Source organism: Charadrius vociferus, unplaced genomic scaffold (assembly GCF_000708025.1).
Source record: "Charadrius vociferus isolate BGI_N301 unplaced genomic scaffold, ASM70802v2 scaffold118, whole genome shotgun sequence".
NCBI lineage: Eukaryota > Metazoa > Chordata > Aves > Charadriiformes > Charadriidae > Charadrius > Charadrius vociferus.
The window spans coordinates 1,069,212-1,085,248 of NW_009649846.1; positions in this window are offsets into that span (position 1 = coordinate 1,069,212).

Below are 16,037 nucleotides of genomic sequence, written 5' to 3' on the forward strand. Positions count from 1 at the left end.
ATTCTTTCCTAAGATCCCAAACCCCCAAAAGTGGTTGGAACCATCTGAACACAAAGTTTCTTCCACTATGAACACTGATGGAAATAAATCATTAAAAAATGGCCATATCTGCTATGATCATCTTTTATACCGTCAGCTGGTCCTACAGATTTTCTGACAGCCTCCTGAATCTTTGATGTGAAGAAACATTATTAGTGTTAATTCCCTTTGCCATTTGTTCCTCAAAGTGTTTTTTGTCTGCTGTGTTTTTACATGCAATCTGCCACCAGATATGTTACTTCTATTTTTTCCATTTGGCCACAACTTTAGCTTTCACTATTCCCCGCAGCCTCTCTCATCTTACAGTTTAACGATGCCTATTTCCTTTTACACTTCCTCAAGTCCTTGTTAATAAGTTGTGTGCACTGGTCCTGTCCTTCCAGCACCATAACCTTTAGACCGCTCCTGCTGTCTGTCAATGTGCAAGCTTTAGGCAGGAAGAATGGAGAAGGACCCCCTGCAGGGTCCACGTCCATGGTTTGTCTGTGAGCAAGGGGAAGAGAGAGCCAGGAGCTATTCTGAGCACTCCTAAGGGCCTGGTGACAGAGACCTGCAGCATCACCTCAGCCCCGTGATGGCAAACAGAGAGAGACGGGCATCCTGCAGATGTGAACATGCCCTGTGCCAACAGCAATCTTTACTGATTTTTATGAGATTTACTCAGATTTTTTTTTTTTTTTAAGAAATAAAATGCTGCTGAGGAACATCAGAACACAAATTACAGCTGTTGCCCAAGGAAGCTGGAAGGCAGGTCAGTGGCCTTTCCCAGGGACCTGCCTGCCTGTTGCCCGGCTTGTTCCCACCCGATCAATGAGCAGGAGTCCTGGCTGCAGCTGGGGTGGGGAGTGAGGGGCTGATGGTGCCCCACAACCCCATGGAGAGCTTGCGGGAAGGGTTTTCTGCAGATCTGAAGAGAGAGGAGAGTGCCAAAGTGACTGAACTGGTATAAAAATAGATTTATCACAGTGTTACTGACATAGCTGTGAAAGCAAAGCTCTTCTCTAGGCTTGCCCTCTGAGTTAGTTCAAAACACATTTCTTTCCTGATTTATGCTCTTCCTTCCAGTTTACACTATCCCTTCTCTACTTTCATCAATTTGCAGACGCTATCTCATCCCTTCTCTTTCCTAAGCCGCACAGATTTATCCTTTTGAGCTCTTCCTTTGCACTTCTTTCTGATATTTTCTTTGTTGTCTGAGAACTTTGGACATTCGAAGAGTTAAACCCCCGTTAAGTGTTGTCTGCAAAGTGTGATTTCTTCTTCAGTAACATCCCTCCAGTCTCAAATCTGAGTTTCAATTACTCTTTAAGCTAACATACAGCAAGCTGATTGCAAACCAAGGCAAAGAAAAAAAACAAGAAAACAATGCAAATACCTCAGGCACAAAGGAATTCTCCTCGTGAGACTGGATATTGCAAGTAGAAGGGCAGAAGGGAGACCATGGAAAAGGAGAGAGGTTTTTTACTAGTGATGCAAGTCCCTTGGTATGGCCACAGGAGGAAAAATGCACATTCCCTTTGTTGCCCCATGGGCCTCCACAGGCACAGCAGGGACAGAGCTGTGATGTTGAGCTCCTTTGTGCTAAGCACATCAGGAAAAGAGCAGGCAGGCAGAGGGCAGCTGCGGCAGGGTTGCGTGATGGCCATTCAGCTTGAGCCTGCTGAAAGAGCAGTCGCTGGGTAGCTCCCAGCTTTGGAAATGGGGGAATTTGTACTCCAGCAACACCGGGTGATCCAACCTCGATAACCACTGCTGGTATCTGCTCCTGTGTCCTCTAGGAGCAGCTGTCAGGGTGAGGAGAGCCACTGCAAGACAGGAAAACTGGTCATGTTTGCCGAGAATGAGCAGGCACAGTTGGGCAACTCCTTGAAGTTCATTGATAGGAAAAGTGGATGTTAGACTGAGGGTAAAATAGTTCCTCAGCTGGCCAAGCAAAGGTGCAGCCAGAGAGCTTTTATTGTGTCACAGTCCCATGTGCAGGACTGATGGTTATTTCTATTGTCCTCCAATGCCAGCAGTATCCCCTTTCCTGGGCTCCCCTGGGCTCCCTGTTAATCCATGCTCCAGCCACTGCATGCACCGACCTCTTCTGTCTTTCAACTTCTGTATCTCTGGGACACACTGGCATATGGGAGGTGATCTTGATTCGGTGGCTGTGTGACATGCCTGTGGCATAAGGACATGCATTTCTGACTTGCTACTGGATAGGAACACTAAGATGAGGCATATGACATGCATTACGTGTTACCTTTTGTGTCCTCAGATGGGAAATAGATAATAATCTGAGTTTAGCTTTGTTTGCTCATATCTCTTGATTTGTCTTGTTTCTCATCAGGCCCTTTGTATTCTGTTCTCATCATGAATCCTCTTGCCCTGACCAAATCCAATTTCCACAGAAAAGCTTCATGAAGAATGAATAGGGTGGCTTCTGGAGAGAGAGTCAGTAGAAGGGAAATGTCAGGCCAGGTCATTATTAATGGTTTCCTATAAAATAAATACTAAGCTTATTAACTTTGTAGAGCACAGCAAGCTGTAATAGGCTGCAAGTACTTTGGAGGACACAGCTTGAGCTTGACAAATGGTCTTGTCAAATTGGAGAAATAGTTTGAGAAAAATAGGATGCAGCTCTGCAGGGACAAGTGTGAGCTCCAACCTTACGCAGAAATAAGCATCTGCATGAGGAAAAATGTCTGCATTAACATCACTCTGAAGAAAAGGGTCTGCGGGTCATAAAGGATCAAAGGCAAAGCATGAGTCAGCGGCGTCAGGTCGTCTCCATGCCGAGATATATGAACCAAATTACAGCCTGCAAGACAAATGGAGTGATTTTGCTTCTCAGCATGTGTGAGCCCCCGGCAGGGATGCTCTGCTCTGCTGAGGGCACTGAACTTCTGGAAGGATGTGGCCCAGTTGGACAGAGTCCAACGGAAAGCAACAAAAATGGTCAGCGGTCTGGAAAACATGACCTGTGAGGAACGAGCGTGAGAGCCGGGACCGTGTAATCGAGAGATGGGAGGACTGGGGAGAGGGAGTCATGGGAAGAACAGTTCAATTAGGGCTCTGCAGCTAGTGCTGCGGTGGGAGGATGTGGGGAGGGCAACGCAGGCAGCACAGGGGAGAAAACCTACCCCAGGTTTTCCTATCTCCTTCTTCATCGGGCTGCCTCTGGGCCACGTAGAGCAAGGCCGGGTGGCAGTTGTAAGGGGCCATGGTGGGCTGCGAGAAGAGTCAGTGTGTGTGGGTGTCTTGGTGGCTGTAAGGGGTCCCCTGTTCAAGGGGGAGATGTAAAGAGTACGTTGAGGCGGTAGGCATTGCTTCAGGGCCCGAGAAAACATGTTACAGTAGGATTGCTGTCACCTGGGGCCTGTAGGGAACGAGAGTTTCGGCAAGTCCCCACAGCCTGCATTACAAACAGCCCACGGCCACTGTGGGGGAGCGGGATAACAGCCTGCGACAGCACAAAATACTGCCGCAAAGAGAGAGGGAATGACCTGGTCTCTGTCTGCCTGAGACAGAGTAATGGATGAGCATTGCAGCAGGCTGAGATTGGACACTGGGGTGCACTTGATAGCAATAGTTATGCCTAGGGAGGTTGGGAGATCTCCGTCACTGGAGGAATCTTGGCAAAGTTTGAGCAGATGTGCATCAGGGGTGATTAGCATGCAATGATTGCTTTGGAGCAGGACTGCACTAGAAGACCTCCTAAACATCCTTCCAGCCCTGTTTGCTCTAACTAAATGATTCTTTGTGCGAGTCAAATGGTTCAAAACAAGGACCCCACGCTGACCTTCAGCCTGTGAGCAGGGGCAGAGCCCCCAGCAGCTGCTTTCTCTTCTGGAGACTCACTGGGTGTGTAGCTGCACCTGGGACAGGTGGGGACCCTGGTGGGAACAGCGCAAGAGAAGAGCCTTTTGGCGAGCGGTGCAGCTACCACAGACACAGCTCTGCTCGTGGACCCTATCTGCCATCAGTGCTCACCTCAGGGACTCTGCAGCAGGAGGGTTTTGCCAAAGCATCAGTTGCTGGAGATGTGAGCAAATGGACTGAGGTGGGAGGGAGATGCCACTTGTCCCCCTCAGCCATGCACGATCATGTCACATTTGTCTGCAAGCTTGTTGGGGACAGCTTTCCCTGGGGCCTTGCCTGGCTGCTTGCCTTGGCTCTGGCACGGCTGTGCTTCCACGGAGGAAAGTCACCATCCGTGCCGCAAGGAGGGGAGTGTGAAATGGCAAGTGACAGGCATTTACAGGAGCTTCACACCAGCAAATGAGTGAAGGCTGCTGCCAAAAGCACCATTGCAATGTGTTTATTTCCTTTGTATTTGCAGGGGAGAATTGGGAAAAAAATGAGAATATGAGCAAAGGCAGTTTGACAGCTGGGGTCTAATAGTTTACACAAGCCGTTGATGGAGAATGTAAGTAACCAGGGTCATATATACGTTACAGCATGTGCGGCATTTATTAGATTACGTATATGAAAATATTTATTAGATTGCATATTATTACATGCATTATGTTTTACTGTGATCATAAACCTGTACTGAATTTCCCAGGTCATCTACAACTGGCTAGCAGAATGGAAGTACTAAATAATTTTGAACTTTTATTAATACAAGCTGGACTAGGCTTGCAGATAAGAAAAAGCTGGAAATAAAATTCCTGCGGCCTGGGGAGTCCTTTCCCTGACCAGTAACGTGAGCCTCACAAAGGGTAAATATCCCCCAAGCAGCAGTGAAGAAAACAAACAAGGAAATAAATCCTGCCTAGCACCGACATGCAAGAAATACCATGGAGCCAATTTTCTAGGGATACTCTGCACTTCCCTCTAACTACAGTATTGTTCGCGGAGTGGGGTGAGCCCTAGTGTGCCTGCCTGGTCTGGTCTGGGTTAGGAAACACACTTTCAGACTGGCATCAGCTCCTTTCCAGGGTAGGGATAGGAGGTGAAAGGACATTTTGGGGTGAAACAGGGGAAAGCAAAGAGAGTAGAAACAGTGGTTTGCTTGGACTGAGTTTCTCTGCCATTGCCAGATGTGGAGCAATTATTCAAGCGAGGGAACAGGACTTGCAGTGTTTGTGCATCCTGGAAAACGTTCACTTCTGTGCAACACTTCTGTGGGACCGGAAAGCCTTCCCACTCTGGGTCCCTGGTGGTGCAGCAGCAGTGAATACCTGACGTGGGAGCAGGGGCAGCAAATCTCCAACGCAGCCGTAGCAGCACCAGCATTGCGGCAGTGGCTGACTGACTCATCACCTCTGCTCTCCTCTGCAGAGGTGGCGTATTTTCTGGTTAGGACTGTGTGAGGTAAGTTAGGACTGTGTGAGATGGTTTTCCTCCTGGAAAATCCTCCTGCTGCCACTGACTGCAAGGGCTTACTTGTACATTGTGTGAAGCTGCTCTAAACCCAGAGAGCTAATGGGAAAAAGCTTCTTCAGATCTTGTAGGGAAGAACAAAGGGTGTGATAGGACTCTGAACACTGTAGGACAGTTGGCCACCCACAACACAGGAACCAGTTGCAGCACTTATCAGAGAAAAGTAAAATAAGCCATTATCAAGATGGGCAAAACGGCTCTGTCCCCAGCCTGGAAAGCCAGGTGAGGAGCATTGCAGAGTGGGATGGCTGGATGGTGGCTATTGGTGGGGGGATGTCTTCCTGCAATCACTGTCTCTATCTTTCCCATTTCCTCTGGTAGCAACTGGAGAACTGTGCTGCCCCATACCTGTCCCATCCTGTCACTTTTTTTCCCAGCAGCAGAGTGTGGGCAAGTGACAATTACTGCAGGGAGAAGTGTGGTCAACGCTTCCAAGCATCCTTCTGTCCTGGCACCAGCAAGAATAACAAACATTCATCCATTTCTCTCTCCCAGCTCTACCTCTTCCTCCTAGTCTTCTTTTCCTGGGGTAAACATGAGCACACACCATATCCTCCCCTTTGGGGTCTCAGAGTTGAACTTTGCTATGCTGCTAAGGTGATTTGAGCCAGCTCTGATTTGTTTTATCAATGCACGTTCATTTCTGAAAAAAAAAAAAATAAATAAAAATTGAGGATTGTTGTTGTTGTTATAATTGTTATTATTACACTCCAGGTTTATTATTACAGCCTGCCTAGGAAAGATACCTCCAACACCTGTGGGAAGATTTCCAAAGCCAAGTTGTTTAATGAATCAGACAAAGCATCACAGCATTTGAGGTCTGGCTGGGGCCATGCTTGTCCTTTCTTTCCCCCTCCTCTCAGTCTTTATTATTCCTGACATATCTGATGAAGGCATTTTTAGGGGCAGACCTTTGAATTCTGTGTTGTCTCCATGTGAAACTGAATGTAATGAAAATGTCTAGTTTCCATCTACCCTGCACAAGGTATACTCTGGATGACCTTGAAGGCTCAGACACCTGCCCACCCTTGTCCTCAGCCATCCCACAGGGAGCTGCACCATGGCTGTCCTGAGATGGTCTCAGCCATCCGTTACTCACTTCTTAGGAGAGGTGTTCTGCAGAGCCTCTTCAGCCATTGTTTTCCCCGAGGTCTGTCCAATGCCAGGTGCATCGACAGCTCTGCATTGGCAGGTGTGTTCTGCCGTGTTGAGACAATAACCTCCATGGATAAATCCTGGTGGTGTGAGCAAGGTCACCCATGCTGGAGGTGAAAACAAGTGAGGAGAGGCAGCACTGCCTTGCAAACACCACTTACTGCAGGGGCACAGAACTATACTAGGTGCATTTTCCCATTTTCCTCTCTCTTGCACTCCTATGGCACCCTTCCCAAGTGCTTTCCTTGCCCTCCTAGTAATCTAGCCTGCCTCTTTTCTGGTGCAAACTCTGCTTTTACTTTTCCTCCCACTGCTTCCCCAATGAACTCAACCTCTGTTCCCCCCTGGAGAGGTGAGGGTTATGTGCCTTCCCAAAGAGGGGGCACCACTCACATGGAAGTGCCTGTGACTGTGTTTGAGCTGCTGCACGGCAGAAGAAAATAAATTGCAACTGCAATGACTCAATGACTTTGATACCTGTGCAGTAAAGACAGGTGCTCTTCAGAGCTGCATCATCACCTCTACTTTTAGCAGACTCTACCTGGGAGGAAGAAAAGATCTAGCATTAAAAGAAAAGACTGGAAAACCAGAAAAAAATAACCCCAGTTTTATTCAAGGATTCAATAAAATTCTGTGCATATATTGATTGAAATGAATGCCTTAAAAAAAATCAATGAAAACTGAAGTTGACACACCACATGGTTTCAATAGCAATCCACGAAGTCGACTGTTTCTCGCATATTTCCTTCTTATCCAGGCTGTAAAGCTGAGGTCCTGGACCTCATCTGGAAAAAAATGAGGGGGCTGCCTTGCCCTTGCCTCCCCTCCCATCAGCTTGCTGTCCCCAGGCTTCAGCAGTACATTCGTTTCTGGCAGCAGCACAGAGATCATTACAGCTCCAAGCAGCATGGGAGGGGAGAGCCCAGGCTTGATTTGCATTAATTTATGCACTAAGGCTTCCCTTTGTCTGAGGAGCTTTTTGCTAATAGATCCCTCATTGGCAGGAGCCAAGGTCTAATTACATGATAAAATTGTGCAGATGTGGCCATAGAAGAGACACACGCTGTTAATAGAGTATTTTTCCACAGTGGCTTGTCCCAGTTTGGAGAGAAAAATAAACTGTTTGGCTTGTATAACTGCATCTCATGTAGGCATATGGTTAAAATGAAGAAGACCTTAGCCTCATTGGTGAAGCTACTATGGCCAAGGTGTTTGGACCTGTATTTCAAGAAACTCAGGGGCTTTCCCTTCTATACCTGGCCATGGGTGAGGAAGGTACAAAAGGATCAAAGCACTAGAGGAAATTCCCCCAAATAAGCATTACTCAAGTGAAGTGTGTAGATACCATTTGTGGCATTCAAAGCACTTCAAAGATCAAATGCAATCCTACTTTGAGGAGTAGGTAAAGATGAGGAGAACAGAGCATTAAAGAGGCTGACAGCTAGGACATTTGTATGGGAAGTTAAGGTTCATGCCCTCGTGGGTAGGATTGGCCTATTTTTGTGAAGTATTTTCTGGGAAAATGTCCATAAATTTCCTAGAAATGGAGAAAATCCATATTCCAGCTGCATAAAATTACTGAAAAACTGGACATATGGGGGGAATTCTAGGTATGAGATAGTTTTTGGCATGCAGCTTGGGAAACTGTGAACTACTGCTGCCACTGCAGAAGGTGGTGCCTGTGGAAAATCATGTGCTGGGATCAATGAGGGTTTTCAGAGGGAGTCAATGACATGTGGGTAGCTGGCATAGGACACTACTGGGATTGGAGAAGGCTGTTACCTACAGTGCAAATCCAATGATCTATCCACTGAAGCGATAGTGGGGATTCCCCCAGTTGCCCCAAGAACCTCCTCATTAGGAACAGGGAGGACAAAAATGTGGTTTTGTGCATCTGCTCCCTGGAAGCAGCAGGAGAAAAGGAGAACAAGCCCCTGGGTGAGGGCCATGGTGAATATCTGGGTTTGATCTCTGGCCTGGATGGCACAGTCATTGCTCCTTGACGCATGGTCTGAGCAGGTCTTCAGTGACCTGTCCTTGCTGTCGCTGAAACAAGGCTGTGCAGATCATGTATCAACGTTTTCCATTAGCAGCCTCCCTGTGCTCACCCCACTTCCCTGCAGCCCCGATGGGGAGCCCTGGGGATGGGTTTCCTGCTGTTCTGAAGAGAGGGACAAAACCCAGGGTGACCTCAAATGAACAGAGAATTAAAGTACTTGGTGAACAAAACCTTCTGCCAAGGAATGCCTCTGTGGTTGTGAACCACGGAGCGGTGCACACAGGCAGGTCCTGGCGGCAAGGCAAGAACAGTTTCACAGCAACCAGTGTATAGCTGCATTTTTCTCCCTTTAAGGAAATAAGCAGTCACTGTGATAGTACTTTTTCCTGTTACAACTGTATCTACCTTTTGCCAGCACAGAAGTACATCTCCTAGCTTCAGTAGAGGACATGCAATGGCTAAATTTTCTAGTCTTGCCTGACACCTAAGGCTTGTTCTGGGCAAAACTTTTCTTAGTTTCAAACCTTTCTAATATTGCTTCTAATTATTCACCACTATTAACAAGTTCAGATCTTTGCAGATAGTTATTCCATATCCTCTCCAGGCAACACCATAGTGTTTTGTCTCTTTTAAACTTTTCCATGAAGCAAGATGCTGGGGGACTTCCAGCCCTGAGCCCCTTGGGACCCTGACCCTAAACCTAACCTCACCCTAACTCTGCCATTGGACAGAAGAATGGTGCTGCTCAAACATACATTAAGAGTAAGGGGCTTTACTTATTCACTTACAGAATATACTTGTCTTTCCTAATTTTCTCATTTTCTCTCCTTGTCGCATGCACAGTCTGAGTGTTTGTGTGCAAGCTAAAGCCTGCTAGAGGCCTTATTGAATGCATTACTTTTTAAATTATTTTTTACAAAATTCTCTCCTGAGTTTTCACCTGAGATAAATTTCAGATTTTAAGAGGAACTGCAAGATATTTGGACTCAGCATGATGCTAAAACTTTCTTCCAGGAAGAGTTATATGCGTTGTTGCTGTGTACAGGCTTGCTAGCAATGCCTGTCAAGATTTCCTACTGTTTGCTTCTCTAAGACTGATTTCATTTGCTTGTAGCTTTTCCAGTCTATAACCATTTGTGCTGAAATTTTCCATTTGTGGTTACAAAATGTTTTTCTGGAAAGTTTTCTGGAACGATGATAAGGTTATGGTTTGAGGAAAACGGACAGAAGAACTTACATACTAAAAATGGCAACTTACTTTTCCTACAGTAGTGATCCCCACTCTGATGGTGGAGTGCCATGAATTTGCAAATTTTGATTCTACTGATGCCACAGTGTGCATTGCTTGAAGGATTTACCTTCTTTTTAAAATTCATTAGAAAGTTAGGCACTCTAAGAGGTAAATTGGAAACTCAAGAACTAGTGTAGCATGAGCAACCGATTATTCATTTGATTTAGTACTTTTATGTAATTAGTTTAATACTGAGGACAAGATGGACTCAGCAAAGCGATGCAAGAAAATGTTTTTTGAAGGGACCAAGGGTGGCAAGACAGGGAAATAAAGATGCACTCCAAAAGGACATGCTACATGGGAGTTTTATCTCAGAACAAAGAAAGAAGGGACCACAGCATGACAAATAGCTGAGAAAGGGAGATTTTTCACCACGGCACCCACCTTTTTTTCCCTGAAATAAGAAGCAAAGCAAGAACCCAAGAGAGTAGATGAAGGGCCAGGTGTGTTTGCTCAGGCAGGGTGACACAGTGGCAGCTGTGAAAGGGCTTTGGCCTGGAGGTAATGCCATATAAAGAAAAAAGAAGGTGTCTACTTTCTTCTCTGTCTCTGCTGTTCCTGAGATCCTTCCCCCTACATCTACATGGCTGCTCCTGCATAGTGGCAGGGACCACCCTACAGGTACTCTCCCTTTGTTCCTGAGCCGAACATGAGGGTCTCTCCCATGTCTAGTGTAAGTATGTTATGAGGGATGAACACTGGGGGAAGAAATGGAAACAGCAATGTCAAAGTTTCAAGGGCATTCCAAGAGCAGCATGACTGGAAAAGCAGACTTTTTCAGGTTAGAGCAGTGAGATAAATAAACAGAGCCTGGCACAGGCCTGATGAGTCTTTCACGAGAAGAAATTCTTGGGGCTGCCTGAAAACCTGCGTGTGGCAGCAAACTGAAAAAGTTAAGTGGGCTTCCTATAGGGCTGCTGTAGGAGACGTGCTGTGGGCAAGACCCTGTTCAGATCACCAATTCTCTGTTAATGCTTCACTGACAGCTAGAGCGGCAGGCTTTGGTGGGGACCAAAAAAATGTATACTTGCTGGAGCATTTAACCATTTTTTAATACATGCATATAAATTTAAAATCATATATAAAGACAAGATGTCACTCACATGCACCTAGCCTCTCTCTGAGAAGTTCTCAGGGCAGGTGACTTTCATTCACACTCACACAGAAATTTTAAGTCTATTCAGGACTGGCAGTTCCCTTCAGTGCAGGATGTACCTCTGCCCTACGATGACTCCAGAGAGGAGGGGATTAAGAAGCTTGTGCCCATTGGCTTCAGCCGGGAGGAGAGTGATACAAACCAGCACCGTTCCAGTCCAATTTATAGTGGTTAGGGATATGGGTAAGTGGCTTCTGCTAGGGAAAAAAAAAAAAAAATATATCATCTGAGAGTTACAGGAGCCCTAGAGGACTCAGAGGAAACTGTGGAGGGGAGGAAGCACAGCTGTCCTGACTAGGTTGCTCAAGTCTTCCTTCTCAACAACTTTCAGTTGGTTGTAGCTTTGCCACATCATTAAGGCTTGTGGTGAAACTTCTTCTGCTGTGTACTTGTTTGTAAAACTTCAGGTTCAGGCATTTCTCAGAAGGCGGCTGGGGAAAGATATATCATTTTGCACTGTTGTAAAAAGTCAACATTTCAGTAACATGTAGCGTTGAAACAATACGAAGTCTGACAAAATATCTATCATATGCGTTTCCTCTCCACATCTCTTTTATCATCCCTAATTAGAGTGAACATTAAATGTAACAAAAAATGCATTTTGCACCTATGCAGATGAGCCTTGGCAGCAATTGCATTAAGTGGACAGGTTATTCCATCTCTGCTGGGTATACTTCAGCCCCAAGCAGAGAAGCATTAGTGCTGCAACAGCAGCTGTGGCCTGATGCACACCTTCCTCTGTCTTGGTGCTGGACAGAAAGCAGAGACACAGACCCCTCTTTTCCTGAAGCACGACCTGTGCTGTACACAGACAGCATAGCGTCAGAAGTTCCTAAATCAAATAAAGATGAGCCAGAAACCAGATGTGGGAAACATGGAAAAAAATAGGCATAAATGTTCTGAAACTGAAGGTAGGAGCTGGGGTGAGGAAAAGCCATTGCCTTTTCTAGGATGCAGCATTCCTTCATGGCCCACATCTCTTCCACAGCAATTCTTCTTCCCTCCTTATGGTTGGCTGCAAGCAAACACCCCAGATGAGGAGCTGTGGGAACTACAGCAAGCCATTGGAAGAGAAGCTTCCTCTTACTAGCAAGCACTTTGGTCCCACTGTCCCAGCTGGCATCGCCTTCTCCAGGTGGGCTTGCATGAATGCATGTGGCTGGGGGAGGAGGTGGGAGAGGGTTCTGTGGCTACCAGAACTCTGCAGGCAGGTGAATGCTACCCTCTCCCAGGCTGGTAGCAGCTCCCCTGCCTTCTACCTGTGGTGGTGCTGACCTCCCCTTACTTCTGTTCCTGTTACTGGTCAGTACCTGGGTGCAAGGAGAGAGACATCCACCTCTTCTTTTGCCTCTCCCCACTCTTTCTACCTCTTCAGGACTTTCCTGCTTCCTGCAGCTCTCAGCATCACCCATGACAGCAGGAACTAGTGGGATGTGGCACAGGTACCGTATTGAGTGCTACTCTTTTAATGATGCCAGGGTAATTGTTCCTCTTTTCCTCTCCTTTCCAAGTCTTTGGCCAAGAGACAAAGCAGAAAATGTTGCAAGGGGGACTGGATCTTGGCACCAGAATCACGTGCAGGCAGCCAGGGTCTAGATATGGTCAGTCTGGGATGACCGGGCAGCAAGACAGGGCTAGAGGACTGGAGCCTGACACCCCGCAGAGTGTGAATGCTGCATAGGGCACCTCTATCATGCCGCCTTTGGTGGTCCAACGTAGATCACTTCAGTCATTCATAGGTGGCTTCCTAACCATTGATTGTTTTCTGGGTTGTTCGTACTGAGACACTAGGGTTGCAACTGCAGAATGGAGTTTTCTACAAGCAGTTCTACCTCTGCTTTGAATCTATTATATCCTATGTAATACCTGAGACCTTGAAATCTAGTCAAGGAAATCCATCACTCAGAGTGAATGGGTTCTTTTGTCTTTAGTCCATGTGCCTTGGTGCCTGGACTGTTATATGGAGAAATGTCACTCCTTCATTTCACAAGACAAACTAATGTTTGTGGAGCCCTTGGATACCTCAGTGAAGAACACTATGGGAACTCCCCAAAGCAAATAACTGAACACTTTTAACAGAGTGTAAACAATAAATAGATCATGCCCCAGACAGCTACCATTGTTTGCAGGTGGTGACCAATTCTTGCTCTTGACATTTATGACAGAGGGGAGGCAAGAGATGAAGGCTCAATGTGTTTGCAGGAGTTGAAGTCAAGCAGATGGCCCATTCAAAATCACAGAAGAAATACCTATTCATAACTCAGAAGGAAAAGCCTTCCTGTTTTCACTCTGAACTACACCCAGGTACAGGATATCTTGGGTTAATCTGTGACTAACCAGAATTTCCCCTATTTGTTCCTGACAGACACCTTGGAGTAATTCATTCGCAAAATTGCTGATTGAGTATGATTTGTATTCTGGTTAGTCCAGAGCCTCCCACGTAGTATGAGTCCAAATCCCCAAGTAAAGCCACTGGGTCCAGACCATTTTGGTTCACACCATTTTGTGACAAGGGAGACCTGAAGCAGTGTCAGGACCAGGGCTGCCTCCCAGGTCAGACACCCACTGGTCAGTGGTGAGGGCTGTGGGACTGTGGTTTGAAGGCTGCTAATTGCAGGTCTGAGCTTTTAAGGTGCTGCAAGCTCAAATACAGCAAAGCCCTTTAGCACTTGCTGAACTTTAAGAATATAAATGAAGTCCAGAAGATTAATGCTGTGCTTAAAGGCTTTGCTGGATCAATATACTTTGCAGCATTAGTTCCAGAGGTGGAGGGCTAACTGCAGACGACAGGGTCTGTTTCACAGTAAATTCTCTGGATCATCATGATTGCCTGTGAAGACCTCTTGAGAGAGAGAAGAGTTTTGTCTGAGTTTTCCCATCAGTGCAAATGTTCAGACTGCAGTGGCTGACAGTAATTCCCAATGGTAATTCCCAATGACCATCAAGTATTTCTGCCCTGCTCCAGAGTGGAAGAGGGTTGTAATTCCATGTGTACATTTCCTTTAAGAACATGATCTCTCTCCCATGAGTCTTCATCTTAGGCTGACAGCCTCCAGACTCTTTGTCCAAACATGTTGTATATTAGAGACCACCGCATTGCCTGGCTCTGGGCGTACGCCAGGGTGCAATTCGCTCTGTTTATGAGCACGAATCTCAGAGGGGTGGCTCAACTATTTTCAACCAACCCTTGAATTACCTTAGGAGATGCAACATTTTGATATAAGTAACAGATCTTTACATATATTAAACACTTTTAGACATTTTGATGTTAAGGACATGTTCTCTGCTTTCTTTTCTTCCTTCCCTTCACCTGTGCTCAGGATCTGCTAATTAAGCCCTTTTTAAAAATAAAGGTATACTTTGGATGATCTGGTATTTATCAAAATAATCTACAAATATTCAATTTTCATTTCAGAGCTTTGTGCACAGTTTCTTTCTTTCCTTTCTTCCTTTCTCCCTCCCTCTCCTAACCCTAAGCAGACCTCAATCTGCTCTTTTTGGCTCGGTGTTACTGAGCTAGCATGCACGGCCGCCCTGCCCCTGCAGGCATGGCCAAAACCCAGCCACAGCACAGACTGCCTTTTTCCACAGAGCTGTTAAAGGGTGAGGAAAGGAACTGAGGAGGATGGTCAAAGTCCACTAGTAGGAGCTTGGGGAAAGTGGTGTCATTGACAAGAGCAGTCCCAGCTCTCTGCAGGGGACACTCTGGGACTGAAGTAGCCTTGTTGGCATTGCTGTTAGCACCAGACAGCTTTTCATGGCCGGCTGGTGAGGACTGACCTGCCTCCATTATGCTGGTCGGTCTGCATCCCAATGCAGAATATGCTGTAGCTGGTGGCAGCCTGTGCCCATCAAGGGAACCACTTAGTTTACCAGAGGAGAAAGCCCAGGTATGCACTGGTGTGTACACAGCATATCCAGCCGGGGGAGTAGGACCTTGACATGGGTGAGGGGGTGGATCACTTTTGGATATATTAGATATGCCACAGCACTCGTGTTCAGAGGATTGAAGAGCCTTGTGGCTGTGGTTAAGGCTAATCCTGAGAACTTTTCCCAATGCATTTTCAGAATAAGTTGCTAGAGTTTTCATATGTGATCTTTAGTTGAAGACAGAATCATAGATCTGCAGTGGGTGTAAATTGACATTTGGTCTCCGGCTGTCAGTAAATCTGCACTACAGGAGGGTCCATCTCTCTATTTTTATTTTTATTTTTTTTGTTAATTAGCAATTTGAATCAATGATAAAAAATGTCGAAATTCTGATCCAATTGTAGAAACACATATCGAGCCATGTTCCACAGGAGACTGTTCTGGGTCTGGAATTACTCAATAGTTTTATTAATGACTTGCATGGTAGAATAGAGAGTTTGCTTGTTAAATTTATAGATGGCACCAGCCTGGGAGATGCTGAAGACACTACAGGATGGGGGTAGAATTCAAAACAAGCAAGTTTCAAATGAAGTCACACTGATGTGAGAAAAGCCACCTTCAGAGAGACTTGAGAGAACATGACTGGTGAGTCAGCAGTTCTAAGGAAGGGAGGTGCTGGTCCCAGCCTTGCTATCTAATCAGGCATTTTGACTAAATAAGCAAGTAGAAAGTTTCCACCTTTCCAGTACCACGCTGCAATGGTAAGGTCTCTGTTGAAATGCTGTTCAAAACAGGTGTGATCAGCTGGGTACAGTCCAGAAGATATCAGCAAAAATGATGACAAGTCTAGAAAACAGCGTATGCAGGATTAAACCTTCAGAAAGAGTCAAGTGTCAGAGCCAAACAAGACAATGCCTTGGTTTCTGTTGTCACCTGATGGTGTCCTGTACCCTGGGTATAAATGGACTGTGTTGTCTGCTATGGCCTTATCTGTAGGTCCCAGCTGTTCTCTTTGCAGCTTGCCTCCACCTCTTCCCAGCACACCTGGGCTGCAGCCAGGCAGCACCTCTCTCCATCCCCGGCTGCCCTTGTATAATCACGCCTGAGCAGATACGCTTACGTTTCCAGCTACTATTCTCTGTTCCTTACTTGTG